This window comes from Crinia signifera, chromosome 1 (assembly GCF_055691185.1).
Source record: "Crinia signifera chromosome 1, ASM5569118v1, whole genome shotgun sequence".
Taxonomy (NCBI): Eukaryota; Metazoa; Chordata; class Amphibia; order Anura; family Myobatrachidae; genus Crinia; species Crinia signifera.
In genome coordinates this window covers 168,033,142-168,058,451 of record NC_139217.1, presented here as the reverse complement: position 1 = coordinate 168,058,451, position 25,310 = coordinate 168,033,142, and the positions used below count along the sequence as shown (strand labels likewise).

The window sequence follows — 25,310 nt, the reverse complement described above, 5'->3', positions numbered from 1 at the left end:
AGTGGCTGCCAGCGAGAAAGCAATTGAATACAGCCCAATGGTTTCCTACGGATATTGAATTTACTATAATAGTACAATTTTTGCATGTTTCCATGAGTTAGTACATGAATTGTTTTATGCTTTCCACAATACCGGCACTTATATAGGATAGCAAGAGTTTTTTTGAAAGAATCATCACGTGCCCTTGAAATTTATGCGTTAGGAAGCTCGGCATACTTAATTGTATTGTAATTCTGATGCATTCAGGGAATGAATTACTGTATGTCATTACGTTTAAGTATGATTTTTTCTTCACGTGTTTGTTGGGGTGGAATATGCATTTGGCATAGGTCATTGCTTGTGTTAGCCTCAAAAACAGGATATTAAATAGTCAATTGTCTTGTTTAAAACATTTGTGGGCAGCGATAAAAGTTTCTCCTGTTTATAATGCATGCTTAATTTGGAGAATGTGAGTAGGAGAGACTCAGTGAATCTGTAGCCTTGAAATAGGGATGAGACGTGTGAAGAATTAAAATGATTTGCTGAAACACCAAGGAAATTCTGACTTGATCTCGTCTTCCAAATTCTTCTGTGAGAAATAGATTTTAACACATACCCTTACAAATAATAATTGCAGAGGAAGACAATCATCAAACATAATTTACAGTCCATAATTCAGGAAAATGCTTAACATCCAGCATATAGAATGGAATTTATTTGTATAATCTTTGTTTCCATAAATGTGACATCCGCAGTATGTGAACTTGTAACTGGTAGGATAAAGTGTTTGACCTTTGCCACAATCATAGTTTCCAATCCATGAAGAAAGTTGTGGGAAAACAGAACTTGTAAATACAGAGTGCTCATAATTGCTGATATTAAATCTACTATAATACAATAAAGTAATGGAATCCCAAATAATAAAAACATTAATATAGCTGTAAACTAAAAATCACTTTGAAGCAATTTGTTTAGTAAAACTTCTTATTATAGCATCACTTCACATTACAGTCATCAGAAATAGCATTGAGTTTAAACAATCAGTTCCAAATTACAGCTTATCTATTTCAAGCAACGATCATTACAGAAGCCTCATATCCAATATCATGGGGCCTTGCTACAATATATGTAACATAATACGGAAAATATAACTATTTGGGTAACTTCTATCAAAGCGAATCAAAGGCCTGATTCAGACCCTGTTTGCTAGGCCGCGTATACCCGCAACCAGAATAACCTCCATAGTCAAAGGGGGGTATTCAATCCCCGGTCACGACTGTTGTGCTGGCCAAACAGCCATGACCCTGTGACGTTCTCGGCTGGCTCGGTGGTGATTCCACAGGCGGGATTCAATGTCCCGCCTGTCGAATGCCAAGAAGGGGGTGTGGCCGCGAGGTACGGCCGTGGATCATCAAGCTGCGGCTGTGAGCTTGACAATCCACGGCCGTTCATGGCAGAACAGGCCCAGATGCTTCTAAAGTTGGGTCCGTTCTGTTGAGATCCCTGTGCAATGATGTTGGGAAAGACAGCATTGAATAGTACCCCGCTGCTATTTTCCCCGTCGGGAATAGTGGCAGGAGATTGAATACCCCCCTAAATCTGTTTGATGTGATCATTAATTAGCAATAAGCATAGGGCTGTTAGTTGTGTTCTCTTTGTGAAATAACATTGAATGTATCGCTCTTTAAAAATAAACCAAACACAATACATTTTGGCCATCATTCTGTCGTCGACATTTCTGTAAGTTTTCATAATTGGATTTTGAATGAACAAATATTATACCATACAGAGATTCCCTAGGGAAAGATGTATAAATCACCCACACGCAAACCATATGCCCTGTACTGTGGAGCTTAATAATCAAACCCTCAAGCTGTTTCGGTGGCTTAACTAGCAATGTTTAATAAATGGGAAAGAAGTATTTTGGACTGCAGCATATTGTCTATTACACTTAATAAGACGCAACGCACCAGGTGCTGACTTACACTTTGCTTTCAACTAGGCAGTAGCTGAGTTCAGTCAGTTAGGCGCTGGTCTATTGATTATTATACAAAGAACCATGATTTTTGTTTAACTAATGTACATAAATAGCTTGATGGAGCTTTGCAAATAAATTACATACACTGCACCAAAGGAGTGTTCATGGGAATAAGGCATATATCAGTCTTGCCAGGTGCCCCTTTTTGGAGAAGGCAGCCAGGTGGGCTTGGTGTGGTGCATGTTGTGAAAAAGTCGGTGGAAAAGTGGTCACAGATATGGGCATTGGGAAGCAGGGATGGGGCCCTGTGATGTGATTCACTGTGAATCCTGTCATTGGCTGCCAGGACCGCCCACTTAATATATAATTGGTCTGCTGCGGGCAGTGGCAGGCAGCTTCAGGAGGGATCCTCCTGCCCACTTCAGGAGTGTAAGCAAGTATGGCATATATTTTCCATTTATGCAGAACTGTAGACATCATTGTGATGCAACCACAGAGATGAGGGAGCCCCTGTGCACTGTGCAGATTCCGATTGGCAGTGGCGTAACTATAGAGGGTGCAGGGGATGCAGCTGCTATGGGGCCCGGTGGCTTGGGGGGCCCGAGGCTCCAGCAAGCTATCCCCTGCACCCTCTAAAAATGTTTTCCTCATTTTTTATTTCTAATAATCACCCGGATATACGTCGCGCACAGCAGCACTTACACGGAGGGAGAGGGGAGGAGGGAACTGTCTTCTGCTGCAGATTCTGTCAGTGTGTGTAGCTGAGTATGCAGTAGCGGAGCTGGGGATGCCACTGTATCAGTCAGTGTCCGTCATCCAAGCAGCCCTGGCTCCGCTACTGCAGGCTCAGCTACACTGACAGAATCTGCAGAAGATGCGGCTCCCTGCTCCTGCCTCTGCCCGCCCCCCCGTACACTGCCGTGTACCCATCCCTGTGCAGCAGTGCAGACAACTGTCTGTATCCCCATTAAACAAAGCAGAGTGACGTTCTTTATGCGGTTTCCTCCTTTCGTCTACCTCCCATGTAAGTACAATGCGGCTGTGTGGGACATAAATCTGGCGATTATTACAAATAAAAATTGAGTAAAACATTTTATTAGAGGGTGCAGGGGATAGCCTGCTGGGGCCTCAGCCCTCCCGTCGCACCCTCTATTTTTATGCCACTGCCCATCACTTTTGTGGTGTGAGTAGCCCATGTGCACCTCACACATTGCACCCATTATAGATACACCTGTGCAACTACCCCTATGTGGTTTTCCATAATCATCATTGGCCTCTTTTACCTTCCCTATGGTAGCCCATAGTTGACACCCCACCAGCACCATCTAGTCTGGTGGCCACCCCCTGCAGAGATATGAATCCGGACCTGACTCCAGCACTGTATACCCACCCATTATGATTACATTATGCCCAGGGGCATAGAGAGCCATGCTGGGCCTGATAATGAATGTGGGGCAGTAGTAAAAAAAAAAAGGGGGGGTAGCCAGGCGGGCTCTCAGGCAGGCCCCTCCAGCAGCTGAGGTCTAGGTAATATCCACCCTACCCACCTCCCTTGGCGCCACCGCATGACATCCCCACACCAACCCCCTTCTGTCATTTTTAAATAATGAAGCACAGATGATACTGTAAACTTTAGACTGGGGTGGGCAATGAACTACATATTCCAGCATGCCTTGCATCAGTCCATGCATGGTCAAATAGCAAAACTAAGGCAAGGCATGCTGGAATGTGTAGTTCATCAACAGCTGGAGGGCTGCTTATTCCACCCCTGCTTTAGACTGTATAATTTAGAATGTAACTCTCATGAGCAGGACTCTCTTCCCTCATGTGCTTTTCCTTCTGTTACCTAAACCATTCCTGCAGTTTTCTGCCACACTGATACCTATTCCGGTGTCCTCTGCTGATGCAGCTATGGTTATGTACCTTTCACTGTTCCTCTAATGTACTCAACTGTAAATCACTGTTTTGCTTATTCGTTATGTAATTGGGTACTGCTGTCCCTTGTGGCACCATTTAAATAAAGTATAATAATAAGAATTATGTGAGCAAAAAGCATATGAGATTTGTATTGTCACTAATTGCTGGAACTTGCACAGTGCAAATTTGCACAAAAGCGCTAATTCAGCTAATCTGCAAAACTGCAGATGACTGTGACTGTGTAGACTTTCAAGTGAATTGTGAATGTATCGCTAACTGGCATTGAATCGCAAATCCATAAGCAATCCCAGAACCATCTAAAGGTGATGGCCAAATGTGAGTAGCTCTGACCCTTCCACTAATCTGGAATTTATTGAACTCTTATTAAATTATAAAAATAAACCTATGAAATAATAATGGAGGGACACATACTCACAACAAGGCACTCACCTTCTTCCAGAATAAAAGTATTAAAATGTCAATTCATAAATGCTGGTGTGTCAGACATGCCCTTTAAATGCCATGAACTAAATATTGGCAAAATGTTCAGTAAGAAGCAGGTGTTGTTTGAATTAGGTCTATTGTTATTCACAGGAACAATGAACATTGATTAACATAGAGCTTACCTGTTAAAGACTTTGAAAAAAACCTGATCTGGGAGAGCAACAGTGAATAGATGGCGCTCAGCAGCACACCCATTAGTAATATAGTTGTGATTCAGGTATAGATAATTCACTCATAAACAAAGAGAAGTTAATACATCAGTAAAAGCTACAAATCTTTATTAAATATTATTATTGTAATTCATATGGATAGCTAAATTAAAGCAATATATGGCAGCTAAATAGGTAGAGACCTACAGTATATATCATAAATTATAACAATAACTCCTGTATTAGTGATTTTTGTCATATTTGTCAGTCTTTTACAGTAAATCGAGTGGTGCGTTTTGCTTGGGCAGGGAAAAGCTACCAGTGCAGGTTTGTCCTGCCCCAGCAAAACCCACCACAGAGTATAGGCTACCTCCCACCTACTTGTACGGGCACCCTCTCACCTCCGCTCCGGCGTTTGTACGCTGGAACTCCTCTGCCTCAGCGGTCAGTCACAGCAGTGATCACAGGTTTCAGGCTCAGGGATGTTCGGTGCGGCTTGTGAGGACTCGGGCACCTGATTTCCTTAGCACTCTTGAGTTCCCCCGAGCTGCCCCGAACAGCCCAGTGCTTGCCGCCTGCTCCCTGCAAATAATGGTGGCGGGGGCAGCGGCAGGGAAGCTCCAGCGTATGATCGCCGGAGCAGAGAGGTGAGGGGCAGTGACGGGAGGGGACGGGAGACTCGGTGGGGGGTGCCTGGACAGGTGATGTGCCAGTGGTGCACAGCTGCAGGCCCCACTGGCGCACACCTTGATATTAGTGTTATGCCCAGAAATTTTCCGAGCATACCACTCAAGTGGTTAATGTCAATGTATAAGTCACATGGATTCATAGACGACTTATCTATATGAAGCATTCAAATATTCCTATGACTATCTTGATAGAATAATCTTGCCAAGCAAAATAACATCTTGTGTCCCAACTGTTCCTCAAAACAAGACGAATCAGTGCGACTGCTCCGTACATCACCCAGCTTTCCTTTCTGCTCATCGAACTACTCCCCTATCACCAAATGCAGCAATCATGCACTGCAAAACTATGAGAACTGTTGGAAATCTAGATGCACTTGTTAAACAGAGGCAAATAGCAGGTGCAGGCAAAGGTGGAACTACCATTGGTGCAGCAGGTGCACTCTACAGAGCCCTTGAGGACCCACTGCTACCTCTGACACCTCCTTCCTGTAACCCACTGTGTTTCCCTGTCATACTCTGCCTCCCCCTGCCTCTACCTGTCACTCACTGCCATGCTGCATATTGTGAACTTGGGTTTGGGTGGAGGAGAGGGGCCCAAATTATGTTATTGCACCTGGGCCCACAACTCACAAGTTCCACCACTGGGTGCAGGGCTATACTGTACCTATGGAGCGGCCATTCAGAGGTATATAGGTGACATTAACAATTTTTCTTTTTAATTATATTTAGTTTATAGAGGTCCATCAAAATGTTGTGTCTATGGTACAAATGGTCAAAGTTAGTAGAGCAACCAAGGGCAGATTATGGCTAGATGCTTTAGGTATGGGTTAATCATTATGAAAGTGAGCAATTAAGCCTAAATACATGTTTTTTTTGCCTGCCATGAATGTGTAATTTTTCAAGCTTGTTAGAAATGATGTTGCTCTAGGACACTCTTTAGATGAGTAATTATGCACACCATATGTTATTTTCCTATCATCTGTCATTGCCGTCTGCATGCCTTTCAATAGTTTTGACAGGATAAAAATATACCTGTGTAGAACTACGAGAAAAAAAATCATTAACGGAAAAAAAAAAATATTAAGGGAATTAACAAAATGATTTCCCAAATATGATAATAAATGTTTTTGGTGGAAATAAAGCACTCAAAAGCGGTTTCTAAATATTCTGCAGTATAATTCAATTGACCTTTTTATTATGTGAATAAAAAAAACACTAATTAGTACACCAACACTTATCTAATTTATTTAATTTACTGAGTACATTGCTTAATAGGAATCCCATTGGCATGAACATCTTATCAAAGGAACTGTCCTTCATAAATCAGAGGTATCCATGCTACATTCTCTTCTATAGTCCCAAAGGGAATTGGGCAAGTTTAAATACCAAACATTAATAAAATAACATTAATAACAGTGATTTGTATTCAATCCCGTCATGACCTGTGGGAATAGGAAATAAAGAGTGGATTTCCTTAGCACTTAGCTGAACATAAAATGATTTGCTGCATTACAATGACATGTATAATACTGTTCAAAAGTTTGGGGTCACCCAGACAATTTTGTGTTTTACATGAAAACATACTTTTTTTTTATCAAATGAGTTGCAAAATGAATAGAACATATAGGTTAGAAATACTGATTTTTATTTAAAATAATCATTTTCGTCAAAGAATGCCCATTTTGCAGCAATTACAGCATTGCAGACCTTTTGCTTCCTAGCTGTTTATTTGTTGTGGTAATCGGAAGAAATTTCACTCCATGCTTCCTGAAGCACCTCAAACAAGTTGGATTGGCTTGATGAGCACTTCCTGCAGACCATACGGTCTACTTGCTCCCACAACAGCTCAATGGGGTTGAGATCTGGTGACTACGCTGGCCACTCCATTACAGACAGAATATCAGCTGCCTACTTTTTCCCTAAATAGTTATTGCATAATTTGGAGGTGTGCTTTGGATTATTGTCCTGTTGGAGGAGGAAATTAGCTTCAATCAAACGCTGACCACAGAGTTTGGCATGGCGTTGCAAAATGGAGTGATAGCCTTCCTTATTCAAAATCCCTTGTACCTTGTACAAGTCTCCCACTTTACCAGCACCAAAGTAGCCCCAGATAATCACATTAGCTCCAGTAGACTTGACAGATGGCGATAGGCACTCTTCCAACATCTTTTCACTTGTTCTGCATCTCACAAATGTTTTTCTGTGTTATCCAAACACCTCAAACTTCGATTCATCTGTCCATAACACTTTTTTCCAATCTTTCTCTGTCCGGTGTCTGTGTTCTTCTGAACATATTATTATTTTCCTTTTATTGGCCAGTCTCAGTTATAGCTTTTTTTTGCCACTCTGCCTAGAAGGCAAGCATACCGGAGTCGCCTCTTCACTGTAGATGTTGGCACTGGTATTTTGCAGATACCATTTAATGAAGCTGCCAGTTGAGGACCTGTGAGGTGTTTATTTCTCAAACTAGAGACTCTAATGTACTTGTCTTCTTGCTCAGTTGTGCACCAAGGCCTCCCTCTTCTCTTTCCACTTTGGTTAGAACAAGTTTGTGGTGTTCTCTGAAGGGAGTAGTACAAACCATTGTAGTAAATGTTCACATTCTTGGCAATTTCTCGTAGGGAATAGCCTTCATTTCGAAGAACAAGAATAGATTGTCGAGATTTACATAAAAGTTATCTTTTTCTGGCCATTTTGAGAGTATAATCGAATACACAAATGTAATGCTCCAGATACTCAACTAGCTCAAAGGAAGGTAAGTTTTATAGCTTCTGTAAGGAGCAATAGAAAAAGGGGTGGTGGTGGTGACCCTGACCACACAGAGTGGGTCTGGGTGCAGGTGCGCCTGGTTGGAGCTGTGTTTCCCTAGCTGCTGCTCTGGGACAGGATAGTTAGTCCTGTACTGAATGAACAAGAAAAGAAAGGGGTGTTGAGCTGCGCTTGGTATAACTTTGTAAAAAGTGAGGTAATGAAACCTGTAAAGTTGGGTGAAAAAAATGAGGGATTGGTTGATCTAGTACAAACAGATTTAATGTCTAAAATACATATAGCCAGAATACATTGATAATTCTCTAAAATCACATAAAATTCATATCTCACCAACCAAACTGGGGAAAATGTATGGCCCGGAGAGTCCCAAGAGTCCTGTATAGGGCTGAGATGTAAATCGTCCTGTATGGAGCTGCAATGATATGCCCAATTGGAGCAGTAGGGAGGGAGGACCAGATGTAAGAATAAGGAGCGGCTTAAGTTGACACGGATTGCCGACTCCCTCCGCTGGATGGACTGGAGCGGGATGGGTCCTCTACCTCTACCTTACTGTAGGAATTTGTAATCCAAATGGAACCAGTGGAGGTGGTATTACCGGACTGGGATCTGTGCGTGGCCCAAGGGGACCCCCAGGTCCTGGTGAGGCGTGATGGTTGTCTCCAATGTAGCAGATGGTGGGGAGGACTTGAAGATGTTGATAAGGAGCGGCCCAGGATGGCACAAATAACCGACTCCCTCCGCTGGATGGAATAGAGCGGGATACAGTCCTCGACCTCAACCTTGCTGCTAGGACTTGGTGGTCCAATTGGACAAAGGGTGGTAAGTGTGTGCACAAATAAGCACTTCCGGGTTCTTTAGGGGTACCAGTTTGGTATTCTGGAAGGAGATAGAAACCTGAGTCCTGACCGGTTTCGCTGCTCCAGGCAGCTTTGTCAGAGGAGCAAACCCATTTTGGGCTGTGCTAATATAATTGCACAAGGATTTTCTAATCATCCTTTAGTCTTCTAATACAATTAGCAAACACAATGTTCCATTAGAACATTGGAGTGATGGTTGCTGAAAATGGGCCTCTATACATCTATGTAGATATTCCTATTTGTAGCAAGTATAAACATTTACCACATTAACAATGTATAGGGTGTATTTCTGATTAATTTAATGTTATCTTCATTGAAAAAAAAACAGTGCTTTTCTTTAAAAAATAAGGACATTCCAAAGTGAACTCAAACTTTTAAATGGTGGTGTACAGTACATAACATCTGGTTACCCTGGCTGGCAAAGCATACAGGATGCTGCAGTTAGACAACATGTATTTCACCACAATCTCCACAGAAAATGGTAAATGAGAGTTAGCTACAGCCCATACAGTAAATAACCATAAATAACCATAAATAGTTTGACACTATATAGTTCTGGTGGTTGAGTGTCTCTACACACCTAAGGCATGATGCCTTTAAGTCCAGACACTTGTTAAATGACTCAAAATAGTGAGGAGATACCAAGGGCCTACTGATTGTCTTGGCACAGAGGCAGGTGGCATTAATTACTTGTCCCTTCTACATCCGTCGCACAGGTGGATGGAAATATAAGTTGTTTGAAAAGCAGCATGTCACTACGTGTTTCATTTAACGCTCTGCCTCTCCATTATTCTGTTCTTGGCTCAGTTGCTGTAGAGAGCTGAACTGCCTTGTATGCCAAATGAGTTTATGTTTTCTGTTTCTTCCTGTTATTTTTATTTTCTAGTAGTTATATAGTATTAAAGTACACAGTGCATAATAATGCTGATGTTCACGCAAGTGATAATACGCAGACTACACCAGGGTGCCTTTACGACCCCATTCGCAATAAAGAATGTCAACAGTTACAATGATGACAGTACATGTCAGAGTTAGGATTAGGATTAGGGTAAGGGAAGAGTTAGGGGTACTTGTATAGTTTCACGGCGCCAGCATGGCTACTTCCGGGTTCTACGCTCGCCACGAACTATGTTATAAAAAGTAACTTAACTCCATGTCAATATGGATTGTTCATACCCCCACTATCCATGTTGGCATGGAGTTGATTTTAAATAGCGTGGCGAGCGTAGCGAGCCACTGAGCCCGCAGCGTGGGCGAGCTGGCGCCGTGAAACTACACAAGTACCGAGTTAGGACTTAAAAGCTATTAAAACTCTATGGTACATTAGTATTTCTATAATGGGTGCAATGTGTGCACACACTGCATCCATTTTTATATAATTACCTGACAGGAACCCCAAGTCAGTGGTGCAGCCAAAAAACCACAGAGAAAATGGCCACCAGATTACATGTTTCTGGAGATCTGCGTACACGCAGTAGGCTCTTGCCCGATGCCAGAATCTGCTGTGTCATGAAGAGGAGGGAGCACACAGGCCCACTTCTATGATACAATTACCCTGGTCCAAGGTTTTGGTCTACTCACATAGGAGTATTTGGAATATAGTGGACAGTCTGGCAGAGTGAGCAAGTATGCATACACTGTAATGGACAGTTAAAATGTATATACAAACTTATGTTAATGAAATGGTAGATCCGTTACTCAGAGGGCAGACAAACAAGGCAGAGAACCAGCCCAGGAAATTTCTGGTATGGGGTCTGTTAAGGGGGTGGAGTCTGTTGAAGTGGCAGAATCCCTCCTCATAGGGCCTGAGTTGCACACAGTAGGAGATCTCCTTGTGTCTTTTCCTAGTGTCTTCAGCTTTATGTTAATTGCACTATAATGCTCTTCATTGGTGTCATGAGCAGATAGGGAATTTAAAGTGGCCCTGAAAAAAGTTCCAGAAAGTGGCCCTTGCACACACACATTGCCAGTCTGCCTCCTTTTACCTCCTCACCCACTTACACCACTAGTCTGTCACCATCTACCCTCTTCAGGCCCCTGCAAGTGTAAATGCACTGGGAATCTTCCCTGGGCCTTTTGTGGCTAATTGGCCTCTACAGGCAGCCAATAGGTTTCACTCTTTTTGCCAGTACTATAGCCTGTTGTGTTCAGCAATATCAACAGGCAAGAGATGTATTTATAATGGATGCAGTGTGTGCTGTGCATCCTTTCATTCCAACAGGGTAGCCTTAATGTTTATTTGAGGTCATTATCATGCTAATGATGTTCTAGCTGCACTGGAGGGCACTTCACTTGTTTACTTGTTTACTTTAGGACTTGACTTAGAACAGGAGGCAATAAATAATTATGGTACGCGTATAACTTCACAGGTATACGCGTCCCCTCGCGGGGCTCGCCACGCTTCCGGCTCGGTGGCTCGCTGCGCTCGCCACACTTTATATTCTCAACTCCACGTCAACGTGAATAGTAGGGGTATGAAAAGGTCGGAGGACGCGCACCACCGCCGCTCGCCACGCTTCGGGTTCTCGTTAATCATGGGGTGACGACGGGGCCATATACAATGTGAAATGGGTCATATTGGCCCATTTCACATTGTTTCCTATGTGAGATGGACTTAATCAAGTCCATCTCATCTTGTGCCATTATAATGGCACAAGACCGACGCGATGCTCCCGATTTCAATGTTAAAAAATATTTTAACATTGAAGCCTATGGCAAAATTGCGGGCATCGCGTCAGTCGCGTCGGGGGCAATGTTAATGGCCGCGACCGACGCGATGCCCGCGATTTTGCCTTTTGCCGGCAAAATGGACCTGATTTTAAAGGAAATCGGGTCCATCGCGGCCATCGTGTACCTTAACTTTAAGGTACATGATGCCCGCGATTGTGCCCGTGGTAGGAAACAAGTACCATAATTACTTTCTGACCACCAGATGACTCCATAAGAGTGTCATCATGTTCCTCTTAACTGGTTAAATACAGATTTGCGTTCATGACCACAATTGGTTGTTGATCCACAACATATTATATAACCTCATATCTTCAGTTACACCTGTTAACTATTGTGCAAGGACAGGGGAATAACTAGAACTTTGTGGGCCCCATAGCAAAATCTTGAAAGGGCCACCCTACCATCTTCAATATTATGCCCCCTAGGGTGTCTTTTACTCAGCACTGGGCTCCCCTGCTCCCCGGCACTGGGTTCTCCTCACCAGCATCAGGCTCCACTGCATCTCTGTGGTGAGCTCTTCTGTACATGTACATGTACTGCATCCCGGCACCGGGCTCCCCTGCTCCCCAGTGCTGGACTCTTCTGCACAGGGCTCTCCTGTTCACCGGTGCCTGATTTTTCTGCTCACCAGCTTCAGACTGTCTGAGCCAGGCTCCCCTGGTCCCTGGCGCCAGGCTCCCCTGCATCTCTGCATTGGGCCCTTCTTCTTTCCTGAACCGGGCTCCCAGGCTCCCTGGCAGTGCTAAAGGGGTCACAGGGTCTTACCACGGCTACTGACCGCACTGCAATAGTAAAAAAATAAGGAAAAAAAATATCCAAAGGGTGCAGGGGATAGCCCGCTGGGCCCTTGGGCCCTATAGCAGTTGCATCTCCTGCACCCTCTATAGTTATGCCACTGTATATAAAATGACACATAGGTTGGCCAAATGGTTAAGATCTGCATTATGCATTATCTTTTTTGTGGCCTATGTGGCCCATTTTCTGTTCATCTGACAATAGATTTGTAAAAATAGCAATATTGAGATGAAAAGTTTACAATTCTGACTTTAAAAGACTCAGCAACAAGAGTCATTGCAGCAGCTTATTTCCTAAATGAAGAACTACGTAGCGATTTTTTAATTACTGTGTTATATGACCACCACCTTTGATCTTAAGTTAGCTGTTAACAGCATCCATTGACTATAAGGGGATGAAAGGTTAATCCTTTTTTATTTTTTTAAGGCAATTCTGTCCTCAATATGAGTTTCCAGAGGGATTAATCAGGCGATTATGTGCAATGTAGCGGAAATCAGAACAGTGTATCTCATAAGATTTAATCACAGAGACTATATTTGCCTTTGTAGGTTAGAATTGAAAGTCATTTTTCAGAGGTCAAATTTCAGAATTTAACATATAGAAAGTTAACTTACTTGCATCTTGTATACCCTTACCTTTTGCTGAGTCTTACTGTATATATCTTATGTTGAGTCTTATGTACAGTCCCTTATGTTGAGTCTTATATACCTTACGCTAAATCATATATACCCAAACCTTTTGCTGAATCTTATATACCTTACCTTATGCTGAGCTTTATATACCCTTACCTGTTGCCATTGCCAGGGGTTCAGTGCTGACAGGCGCACCAGTGCTCTCCGCATCCGGCTCTTCTGGGTAGCTGTCCTACTGTAAGTCCAGTAGGACCTCTAGCATCTGTCTCCTCTTTTCAGCAGATTTCATATGGATGGCCAGTTTGTATGGAATCTACAGAGACCCTGCATCCCTGTGGTGCCAACTCCACCCCCCCCCCCCCCCCCCCCGCAACCGCTTGGACTGCAGTGGCATTGTTACCTTACAAGAATTCTGACTTTTAATTCGCTCATTCACTTGCGATTTATCTTGCTGCTGCCCTTCCTATTTTTGCTTGTATGCAATTGGCAATTGTGGCTATATACTAATATGGGCAAAAGCTAACCTACTGTGGTGGCATCATTTCCATCCGACAATGTATAATTGCTGATAAATCAATACCACTGTCACAAATCAGAGGATGTCGCAAAGTCTTGACTGCCTCTATAGGCGCTTTCCTTGAGAGAGCTCACAGGATGCATAGAGCTCAACAGTACCCAGTAGGATCGCAATTGCTAATTTATAAACATCCATAAAACAGTGTATGAACACCCATGACATGACTACATTTATCTGACCACTCCCCGTTCCCACCCCCAAATGCTGTCTTCCTGACACTCACTTTCAATAGAAGTGACCACCATCACAATTCAATCACTGCAAGTGCACGCTGCGGCTCAGACGCATGCACAGTAAGAAAGCATTGACCCGTGTGCATACAAGAGCCACTTTGCGGCTGCATCTGAATGAGCCGTTTAAAGTCAGAATTATGCAGCTCCAGGACTCATATAGAATCTGCCAATAGATACAGGTCAAAAGGAGAGAATTTAGATTTATTAGATGTACACATATTACAATGTTTTTTGCAAGACTGAGAAGGGTATCTTATAAAAAACGGTCAATGTTTTACCATTGGAAATAACTTTGCTGGGGGTCTAACCTATTAGCCCTGGAACCAGTATCCTTTTCCCCTAATGCCCGTATTCATTAGGGATTATCCCCGATAAGCAGCCTCTGGAGTTGCAGGAACACATGGGAAATGTATCCCTGATACCATGATTCGTTAGATCGGCGGTCCATTCTCTGCTGATAAAAATGGCCCTCATGATACCACAAGTCATAAATCACGATATCTGGTCACTTTAGATCTAGCATTTTAAAAAAATGCTCTGGTGTATAGATGTGGCCTTAGTAAAGATACAGCAAGCCACCCAACCAGTCCAGGAGCACCGCACCCCACACCACCATTACCCTAAATTAAGTCTACGATTAACCAGCAAGGAGCCACATGATAATGGCTCCTTACTTGATATATCTGAACTAATAGCTACCTACATTGGAGCAACCCCAGACTACTCCATGTGGCATATCAGGACCTGCATCTCCGCCTAATACAAGCTCCTCTCTGCCTCTCACAACATACATACAGATAGTGGTAGATGCTCAAATTAGTTCAGTAATACCATTCAGGTGCATGCAAGGGAGGGGTTAATACCGAGTAAGTAAAACAAGACATTGGTTCCCCTAGCACACTGAATGGTATTAGTAACCAATCTTGAACATTACATGATAATAGAATTCAGAGATATTGGTTACATATACCTGCGCAGGTGATCTATAATGAGTTGATAGAGATGATTTAAGGGGTTGCACAGAGGTGCTTGAGAATTTGGGTTCTTGGACAGTAATACAGATGGAGCGCCTCTCGCTATTGCAGGGGATGGCGGAAGATTTGCCAGCCGCCATCCCCCGCCAGCCGCCGTAAGGGGACGCATGCACGAGATGCTCCCCCCGGGTCCCCGCCGCCTCGCCGAGGGTCGCCCCGGGTCCCCGCCGCCTTGTGCCCCTCCTAACCCTGTCCGTCTCCCTGAAGCAGAGACGGACAGGGTTCCTGTCCCCCGGCAACGGTAAACTGAGAAACACGTGTGTGTGAGACGCACGTGCGTCTCAGTCAGATAGAGCGCCTCTCCGCCGGTGATCGCCAGCGGACAGATTCTGGCGCTGGCGGAGCAATAGCGAGAGGCAAAATGGGTCTGTTTTGGGTCTGTATCTCTGGCCGTGTTTTGGGTATGGATCTGCTCCCAAACATCACCCGTCCATGTTTTGTGTTTCGTGTTTTGGATCTGTATTTTTTTAAAACATAAAAAACTGCTTAAATCGCAGAATTTTGGGAGCTTTTTTTTTGCACCTGCGCTATTATTAACCTCAATAACATTAATTTCCACTCATTTCCAGTCTATCCTGAACACCTCACACCTAACAATGTTGTTTTTAGGTCAAAAGGTTGCACCGAGGTAGCTGAATGACTATGCTAAGAGACAAAAGTGGGCGGCACAAACATGTGGCCCATCTAGGAGTGGCACTGCAGTGGCAGACAGGGTAGCAGTTTGAAAAACTAGGCCCCAAAGAGCACATGATGCCAAATAAATGGTGCAAGATCGAATTGTCCTTGGGCCCACCCACTCTTATGTTGCAAAAATAGGACATGCACACTGTCAACAAACCAATCATTTCAGCGACAAGGTCTGCCACACAACTGTGTCTGAAATGATTGGTTTGTTTGGGCCCCCACAAAAAAAGATGCAAATTATCTCTCAAATTGGCTCTACAGAGGCAAGATTTTGTCCTCATCCCTCGATTCCTTACCCCATTCAATGTGTAGTTCCTCATCCTCACAGATTATCAATTCATTCCCACTGGACTCCACAATCACAGGTCCCTCTGTAGCCTCTGGAGGCAATACCTGGTCTTCATTGAAGAATTAATTTTTATGAATATCATCTTCTTCACATTTTGCAGAATCAACCTCCTTCGCCTCTCACTGACCTGGTTCCCGGTTGCAATAAAAAGTATACACTGGAGGAGGGACAACTCAGGTCAACTAGAGCCAGTTTGTACAGGAACTTTCAAATTGCCTCTCTTTCCTGCCAGTACAGGTACGAACTGTCTGACATGTCTACTTGGATGCTGTCACCAATGTAATCCTCCACTATTTTTTCAATGGTGACAGCATTATATGATCCAACAGTAGACATCAGCAATCGTTGGCAGGTCCTTCAGTCTGGACCAGATGTCCAAACTCTCTCCTGCCTGCCCTGCATCACCACCAGCGGATTGGAAATGTGAGCTGTTTCCTCGCAGCCACAGGTGTGGGATAAAATGAAGGAGGAGCTGTTGCTGAAGCAGTCAGCTTCAGATGACAATCTCTTGACCAACAGACTTGTCCACCGGAAACAGATACACAACATACACTTTAAACCGAGGATCAGGCACGGTAACCAGAATGTATTACTCTGACATTAATATACTGACCACACTCTGGCAAAGCGTATTAAGGGCTTCTTCCAAAAGAGCTACATGCTTTGTGGAATCGCAATGCTTTAGCTTCTTCTTGACTTACTCCAACTGCTTCTGCAACACCCTGATCAGGGGAATCACCTGACTCAAGCTGGCAGTGTCGGAACCGACTTCACGCGGGGCAAGTTCAAACGGCAGTAGAGCCTTGCACAACATGGAAATCAGTTTCCACTGCGCTTGAGTCAGGTGCATCCCCGCTCATTTGCCTATGTTGTAGGTGGCTGTGTAGGCTTGGATGGCCTTTTGCTGCTCCTCCATCATCTGCAGCATATAGAGGGTGGAGTTCCAGCACGTCACAACCTATTGTTTGAGGTGATGGCAGGACATGTTCAGAAGTTTTTGATGGCCCTCCAGTCTTCGGCAGGCAGTGACAGAATGGCGGAAGTATCTCACAATTTTGCGGACCACCGCAAGCATCTCCTGCACACTTTTGTCACTTTTAAGAAAATGATACACCACCTAATAAAAATGGACCTGCGTGCAGCTGCGGGAACAGGAAGGGAGGGGAAGTTCATTTCCTCTCCCCTGTGTTACTGGTGTTGCCGCAGCCTCTCCTTTATAGGGGCTACTCTATTTAAAATGAAGAAACAAATGTGCCAGCAATGACAGGGGGAGCACGTACCTTGCCCCCTGGATCTGCCACTGTGGCCGACTGCCCCTTTAATCGCTTCTGGGTGGGTTTTTTTAGGGAGCGCTCCTCACAGGACAGGTTTTTTTTTGAGGAGTGCTCCCTAAAAAAAACCCATCATTATTTCTCCTGGGGCCGGGCAGTGCTGCTGAGCATTACATTAGCAGCTGCCCTGCCCCCAGCAACTCAGCTGTGTGCGGCGTGACCTTAGCAAGGTCATGCCGCACACAGCTGGGCGGAAGGAGGTGGGGGCCGGGCTGCCGGAGCAGGGCAGTGGCTGAAGCTGAGCTCAGCGTTCAGCTCAGCGGAGCTTCCTCAGCATTAAGCAGCGCAAGTGGCAATCCCGAGATTATCATTGAAGGGGTTAAAGGGTCCGGATCTCAAAAGATCCGATGGCGAGTCTGGGCGGGAATTTCCGAACAGGCTCGGAAAGCAGTTCAGGGTGTCCAGACTCCCCCAATCTGAACTCGCACATCCCTACTGTATATGTAGTGAAAAAATAAAACAAATGTAGCCACACTCATCATTGCAGCATCAATCACTGCATGCAACATTCATAGTGATTACCCAATCCCATCGCCACGTGCGTGCATCTTATTTGCTTTTGCGGCTAATAGAGAAGCATTGAGTAGCGATGGATTCCACACTTTGGGTGCGATTTCGGCGCACCAAACACGCAGGAGTGGCCTTATCACAGCAATGATGAGCATGGCTACATCAAAGACCAGTAGGCATATTTAGTAAATGTCGATTTTTATCAATTTCGGAACAATTAAAAAGGATTAAATAACTTTTTATATTCATTTTTAAATGCTAGTGAATGTTTGTTTTAACCCTGGAAGAATAACACTGAGTAAGATCAATGTTAATCGATCAAAATCTACCAATATCAACCTTTAGTAAATACAGTATAACACGATGGGGGGGGGGGGGGGGGTGGAATAGGCTGTCAGAATCAGAAAGCAAAACTAGGTTGATTTTTCCAGATAAACGATTGCTGCATTAAAAAACTGGAGAATCCTCACAAAATCTCTTTTTTCATTCTTACACCAAATTACATTCCCCCGTGACTCGCAATGCTGCATATGTAGCAATGCTTAAACCAGTATTTACATCTAACTCCTAAAGTGACATAAATGGTTCCCACTGAAATACCCATGAATATGAATTCCACCAACGTCACTGCTACAAGAATGCTATACATACAGGACACTGACACTGTAAAGTAAAGGAAGTATTTAGATGTAACAATGCATACTGCATCACTTATTTACAGTACAGTATACAGTAGCGTCACACCATAGTGCTTTAATATGTCAGACATTACCAAACAGCTTTATCCACTCTAAAAGTTCTGTAATGATGAATTAGAAAATAATAAAAAAATTGCTGTCTGTATGGAGTTATGAGAAAAACAAATACATTATATTAGCAGACAGTACATTCATTATGGTGTTCAGCTACTGTGTAGTGTTATCAGTGTACCTTGTATCACACTGTGTATGGTATGCTGTCACTGCTTTCCACAATCAATACAGGCTCAGGAGGGTTCAGGACTAATGATCAGTGCTTCAGCATATACCAGGCATAGCAGACGTACAGCTGGCAGGCAGGCTGCCACTATCCTCATGCAGGAGATATATATATATAATCAGTTTAACTTTCAACTTTTTTTTTTTTTGTTAAGCTGCGCTTACTGTAGTTTTCATTATATTTCTAGCTAACCTGTTGTCTACAATTGTTGAGTGAATTTCATACATTATTTAAGTACTTAAAAGTGGGACCGGTATTGAGTTCTTGGCTGAGCAGAGCAGCGAAATTCCTCCCGGTGCAGGAAAGTCTTGCGTTACAAATAAAGGATCCCACACAACCACATAAGAACTTAATAACTTAGGCATCTGATGCACAGAAGAGTGGCTACAGTTGTGGTGTCATTAAATTTGTCAAGAACATTACCCTGGGAGGCTGATCTTTACAGCTTGCCAAGTGTAGTGCTGTGAATGCAGAGCCTGTGAAGAAGGCACCATCTGCTACCATTTGGCCTAGCTGAGGCCAGATCACATTATTGTCCCTGATACCAGTGAATGATCCTGGTGGAATCTTGCCTAAAATGTTGTTCTGTCCACCAAAGTACAGCTGAGAATGGCCTGCTCCAGTCACTGTAGTCTGTACAGATTTCATAGCTGGCAAATAAAACTCTTAAAACCAACCAATAGTAAAATAATTAGCATTTGACAATTATTGGGGGAGCCTAATAGAAGCTTTGATTAGAATCACACAAAATTGTTGTTGGGAGCGATTGTACTATGTAGAAAATATAGAATAATATAGAAAATATAGTAGAAACTGTGCTTTTTAGGTCATCAAATTACTTTGTCCCATTAATTATTAAGTGCAAAGTACAGCCACATGTAGCAAACACATTGAGGTCCTTTTGTAAAGAATTATATACACTTTAGGGAAGACAAAAACTATTCTAGTTCCACCTTTTCTGTTGAACTGTCGTGTATCTAGGATGAAATCGTATTTCAGTGATGTAGAGTAGATGAGCAGCGTCAGCGGCAACATGAGATGTTTGACATTTTATTGATATATACTGTGGCAACATTCAAACTATTGTTTACCATCAGCCATTGCAAACAGAGAGCAGCCTGCCATCTTTTATTGAGCAGATTTAAGTCGGAAAGTCCTTTGTATACAGGATATAACATCTTATGCCCCTTATTCTTTTTTTGTATCACATATACAGTAGCTTCTGTTCTGATAGGCAAGTGAAGGTATTAAGCAAGCATTGTAAACTTGGGGGGTGATTCAGGTTGGCTCGCAAAGCAAATTTTCTAATGGACAAAACCATGTGCACTGCAAGTGGGGCTGATGTAACATGTGCAGAGTGATTTAGATTTGGGTGGGGTTTGTACTTCAAACCAGGGCTGCCAATAGGAATTTTGGGGCCCAGAACTGATTTCCAGTCCAGGCCCCTCCAGCCCCCCCATCTCTCCCCTCCCTCCCCCTTCACTAACCGCCCGACTCCTGCTCCCTCATCCCCTCTCCTGCTGAACGCAACAGGTTCCGAAGCACAGGCATGTCAAGGCAGGATGCCGGTGGCCAATTAAAATGCAGCACCAGCTGGTGAGCAAATCAGAGTTCGTATACCATCAGCCGCTCTGATAGGCTCAAAAGCAGTACACAAGCTCTGATTGGCTCAAAAGCCAGTGCAGCATTGTAATTGGCCGCCAGTGTCCTGCTTTGAAGAATCATGTGCTCCGTTCAGTGCACCGAGTGCAGCGCAGGTAGCACAGCAGAGGCAGTCAGGGAGTTTTGCAGTGGGCAAAATGAGCTGCCTGGGCCCTTCCAGAGGCCGGGGTCCAGGACAGCTGTACCCACAGCACCCCCCTGTTGGCGGCCCTGCTTCAAACTGATATACGGTATATTCAGTGTAAGAATAATGAAGCCAGTATTTACCCAGCACAGAAACAAAATTACTCACCCAAATCTAACTCTCTCTGCACATTACAACTGCCCCATCTGCAGTGCACATTGCTTTGTCCATTAGCAAATCACATGTGTTTTGTGAGCCAACCTGAATCACCCCCTTTATTAGCACGTTTTTCACAGGAAGTTTATACAGTGGTTTAGGTTTTGTGTACTTTTAAAAGGAGGATGGACAATGTAATGGGCAAAAGGTAGGCTTGGGTATTATGACACCTAATGTAAAAATTTATATTTTAACTAAAAGTGTATTAAAAACATATATTTTATTAAATGTATGCAGTTTAGCAGTTTGACAATTTGAGGAAATCCAAACTATTGGAAGGGTAAAGCTGGGTACACATGGATAGATTTGGCGTTCCCAATCGATGGGAACGACCAATCGTTGAAACTGTTCCGTGCATCATTAACGATGGTCTATGATCTTTCCTGCATGCAGGAAGATCATAGACAAATCTTTTGTCAAGTGTATCCAATCGTTCCGTGTGTACGCACGATGAATGATTTGATACACTCGTTAACAATGTCGGAACGCTTCCGACATCGTTCCATGTGTACACACCTTTAAACTTGAAGTATGAAAACTTCACTCACATTCATATACTGTACATTATGATGATGTGCTCTAAAATTCATTGACTGCTTCTGTATGAATACTTAATATGTAATTTTATAGCCTCCTCACTTGAAGTTAGTGTTTTTTTTATTGTGCTCATTGAAGAGATTTTATTTTTTGACATTAAAGTAGTTGTAAAATAATACTGTAGGTTATATTGCTTTTACATACTTGAGCTGAACATTTTCACGTATCCCTATTTTGCAGCATGAGTTTTAGGCTCAGTCAGTAATTGTAGACAGAGCATAGGGTAAGACCGCTGACATGCACCAGGCCGTGTCAGAGTGGCTGAGGTTGCAGCTGTAAACTCCAAGCGACATGTGTTTTCCATACTGTGGAATGAAGACAGCTTTGCTTCCGGAAAATGAACAGATGAATAGAGAAACATTCCCTGTGAGCATTAACATGATATTGGCACCACCTCCCCTGCTAGCATTATTAGCTGAAGGCTGCTACGTCTTATGCAGTAAGCTGCAAAGGAAAGTTTCACTATATCATAAGAGAACTTTTATTTTTTTATTATATTAGTATTTTTTTTTTTTTTGCCTGCTGACATTGAAACGTAAAGGTCTAGCTGATGAAATACACAACAACACTGCCCTCTGCAGTCTCTCGCTGTATGATATCTCCTGCTTTTTACTGGTTCTTACTCAGTTTGCTTTTCATCTAACTGGAATTGGGGATATCTCTGTAACTCTCTCCTCCGCTGAATGCATGTAAGTCATATGTCACAGAGACTGTCTATTTCTATGCATACAGTAGTTGTGTTCTTTTATATTGTCTAGTGTTTGTGTATATAACCAGTGTGTGAAGCCCAGCTTGATGAACTGTAATGACTGTTAGTGAATTGTACTGTAAGTCTTCACATGATGCTGAGGTGCATTTTAATGTACTAGTTTCTGCAGTAATTCCATTCATATGACTTTTTTATTTTCTGAAAATATTACCAATGTCAGATGGCTTTGCTAAATTGCCAGCAGTTGTCAGTACATGGACATATATTTCTTTGCTGCTAAAATTCATCCAATGGAATATAAGATATGAAATCCAAAGGACATGTTATGCTCCACAGTCCCAGCATAAGAAACAACGCAAACTCCCCCCCCCCAACACACACACACACATACACACAAACAAATACAGAAATACACAAGAAAAAATCAGTACACTAGAATTGGTCAAATGTTGCTTTATACAATTCGTTTTTTATGCTGTAAGTAATATGTCTGGTGGTGGCAAACAGCACAAGTGGCACGTATTATGCAAATATAAGATTTCTCATAGGGCTGCATCATCACTAACAAACAAACAAAAACTCATGCCTGAACTGTATGTTACTACTACATACTGTGCATTATTTCATATTTTTCTTACTATTATTTTACTAATATTGCTGTTTTTGTTATATTTTTCTATTTCTACATTAGTATTAATATTTTATTTTTTAACAGTAAATTTAAAGTAATAATATACAAAATGTGATGTTTTAAATCAGTGGCGTCACAAGGAGGGTGTTGACCGCACCCCTCTGTCATCTGCAGAGGGGTGACACCAAAGTACCAGGTCCTAGTCAGTGCTGCACTGTAACATTTTGTGTGCCACCTTGCACCTGTCACTGTGCCAAAGCCAGGGGTTTGATACAAAATCCCGGCGGTCGGAATCCTGGCATTCAAAATCCCAACGCCGGAATCCCAACCGCCGAAATCACGACAAGGGGGACGTGGATCGCCCACCCCCCCCCCCCTCTTGCGGGCTCGCTGCGCTCGCCACGCAGCGGGCCCAGTGCCTTGCTAAACTCGGCACACTAATTTATTCTCCCCCCTATGAGTGTCGTGGACAACCATAGATGGAGAAATTGTCGTGATTTCGGCAGTGAGGATTCCGGCATTGGGATTTTGAACGCCGGGATTCTGACCGCCGCGATTCCGACCGCCGGGATTATAATTGCATCCCAAAGCCAGCACTACAGACAAGGCAGTCTCTGTGGGAAGCACGTCTCTTCTAGACCATTGGATTGATGGAATGGGATGCTTGACCACACCCCTCCTGTGAAGCCACACCCTTAAGATAAAGCTTTAAAACGGTTGGTGATGCCACTATTATAAATAAATACATATAAATTATAATCGAAGATTATTCTGGATGATCTCAACACAAGTATGAAGCACCTTAATGAATAGAATATTATTTCTTGTACAGGTCCCCCCAAATAAAAAACAGTACCACTTTCAAATAAATAGTTTATTGAAGATCTGTACTATATAGTCTTGCCTGCACAGTCTATTTTACTGTTCGATTTACACGAAGAGGTGTATTCAATGCTTTCTGCGAACTGTGACAGAGAGCAGGGTCAGTATTTAACTGACCCACTACACATGCCATTTACCCCTCACTAGGTTTTTGGAGCAAGGGGGAAATGGCATATGCGGCATATGCGGCCGCTAAAACAGTGAGGCCCGCGGCTAAATGCAGCGGGCTCCCTGCATTAGCTGCAAGCATCGCTGTTTGGGGGAAGGAGGACAGCGAGGATTCCCCCTGAGCGTTGAATATGGTGAGCAGCCGGCGCAGGGGTTAAACAGCAAGGATCACTTGTTTTTTGCAATCCCAGCCGTTTAACTCCCCTCGCTGGCCGCATTGACTAAACCCCTAAATGAGAGCACGCATCTGGATCGAATCAGCATCAAATGAGGGTGAAAACCGTTCCATGTCCATTCGATTCGATTTTGATCATATAATCCAAATCGAACACAAACTTTCACCTTGTCTACACAGCATAAGTTTCCCTGCATGGCAGCTGTCATCTGGCCAGGATTTGGAGAGCATCCAGTCACAAAAAAATAAAAGCGGTGATGTTGCCAATGACAACAAATTAGATTCTTTCTGTCATTTCTCTATTGCATCCTAGAAAATGATAGACAGAATCTGATTGGTCGATATGGGCAACATCACCGATTTTCATTTTTTTAGAAGCTTATGGAAATTTACCCCTGAGACGGATTGGTAGCTGTGGCTAGACTTAAAATAACCAATCTCAGGGGCCTACTATATTTAAATTGTTTGTCAGCCAGCTCATATGAGCTGAGAGTTTTGTTTTGCACATCCTATTTCCTCTGTGCATTCAATTTCTGAGTCACATCCAAAATAAACCATGCTGACATTTTTTCATTCATGCTTTTAAGGTAGATTTTGATGTGATATGACATTGTAAGAATTATTTCCTCTGGGTACATTTGGACAGTTGTCATATTGCAGTGTTGTGGTGTCAAAAAGTATATTTTTGTAAGGAAAAATGTTTAGCGTGATCCATTGTTGACATTTTGTTTATTAAAAACATATATATAGGTTGTATGCACAGTGAAATATTGATAGTGAAGTTTTGTAATGTGTTACACCGAACATTGCTCCCATTGTGTATGATTGATATAACTGATATTCATTTCTTAAAGATTGTCCTGTTTGGGCATTAATTCACCTAACCAGAACGGAACTCCCAGAGGCAATAGAGTAGAGGTACAGTATTACTTAGTCAAATAGCAATTTATAAAAAGAAAAAAAAAAACAGTTATTTTGTGGTATAATTCCATCAACAGTAATAGTGTATTACAGGACAGGCCAACCTGTGGCTCTCCAGATGTTGTGAAACTACAAATCCCAGCATGCCTTGCCACAGTTTTAACACTCCCTTATAGCAAAACTGTGGCAAGGCATGATGGGATTTGTAGTTTGACAACATCTGGAGAGCCACAGGTTGGCCAGGCCTGGAAAATCAGATATTCATTCCCTTGCAGTGGGATATTCATTCTCTTGCATTTCATTCAATGTACTGTTACTGTTGCTGGAATTGTACCACAGAAGAACTGTGTTTTATTTAATAAATTGTTAGTAATACCTGTACATAAGGTGTATAAATGTATGATTACAGTCAAAATTGACAAATACAAACAAATACTCAGCATCCAGAAAAAATAGTGGACAGGGTCAGCCCTTAAAAAATAAACCTTCTATCCATACAAAACTACTATTGTCCCATTAACAGGGGACAG

The 25,310-nt window shown here is 43.0% G+C and overlaps 1 protein-coding gene across 4 annotated transcripts in view; it reads left to right on the top strand.

The window, feature by feature from the left end:
• ARHGAP24 (Rho GTPase activating protein 24) overlaps positions 1–25,310 on the top strand; it is a 716,382-nt gene that overhangs the window by 434,777 nt on the left and 256,295 nt on the right. Inside the window, exon 1 of one of the 4 annotated variants that reach the window (XM_083176553.1) lies at positions 21,852–21,983. The exons of the other annotated variants lie outside the window; for them this stretch is intronic. The gene's annotated coding sequence lies outside the window, so the exon portion shown is untranslated. Of the gene's footprint in view, positions 1–21,851; positions 21,984–25,310 lie in introns of those variants that run through there. 4 annotated transcript variants of the gene reach the window in all.